The 572-nt window shown below is 36.4% G+C and overlaps 1 protein-coding gene across 1 annotated transcript in view; it reads right to left on the bottom strand.

The window, feature by feature from the left end:
• The window catches only part of CBG24641, a gene marked incomplete at both ends in the record, with an annotated part of 10,102 nt that overhangs the window by 4,032 nt on the left and 5,498 nt on the right, over positions 1 to 572 (bottom strand). The gene's annotated exons all lie outside the window — the stretch shown is intronic.

Raw genomic sequence — 572 nt, 5'->3', positions numbered from 1 at the left:
ATGAAAGATTCCCAGTGTGGGAGTTCGGTAGATGAGAGCCAATCAAAGAAGCAGAAAAGCACAAAATTGAAATGAGCAATGCTCATTTGGTGTCCAAAAACCACTATACAAGAATGGAGAAAAGTTCTGAAACGTCCCGGAGCCCTTTTTTGGGTTTTTGGGGCGAAAATTTGAAAAAAACGATTAGAAAAGTTTGATCTGGAAAATGCTGAAATTCTTCAAAACGGAGGAATTTTTTGGTCTCATTTTTGGGATCAGGTTTTTGGGACTTTTGGGATTTTTTTTTTCAGTAATTTGAAAGTTTTTCAAAACTGGTCCACAAACGACTGAAACTCTCGGAAAATTCACAGAAATTCCAAAATGGGAACATTGACGTTTGTGGATTTTCCGACTTATTGAAATTTCGTATTTTCTAGAATTCCGAAAATTTGAGATTTCTGAATTTTCTTTTTTGTTTCAATTTTAGACTGAATTTTAGGATTCTTTTAGATTTGGTGGTCTAGAGACTCCAACTTAAGTCCTTCTATATCCTTGTACCGTATTCTGAAACCTCCCGGAGCCTAAACCCCCCC

Source organism: Caenorhabditis briggsae, assembly GCF_000004555.2.
Source record: "Caenorhabditis briggsae AF16 supercontig from assembly CB4, cb25.NA_200, whole genome shotgun sequence".
Lineage (NCBI taxonomy): Eukaryota > Metazoa > Nematoda > Chromadorea > Rhabditida > Rhabditidae > Caenorhabditis > Caenorhabditis briggsae.
The sequence above is the reverse complement of the archived record's forward strand: the minus strand, read 5'-3'. Positions and strand labels throughout refer to the sequence as shown.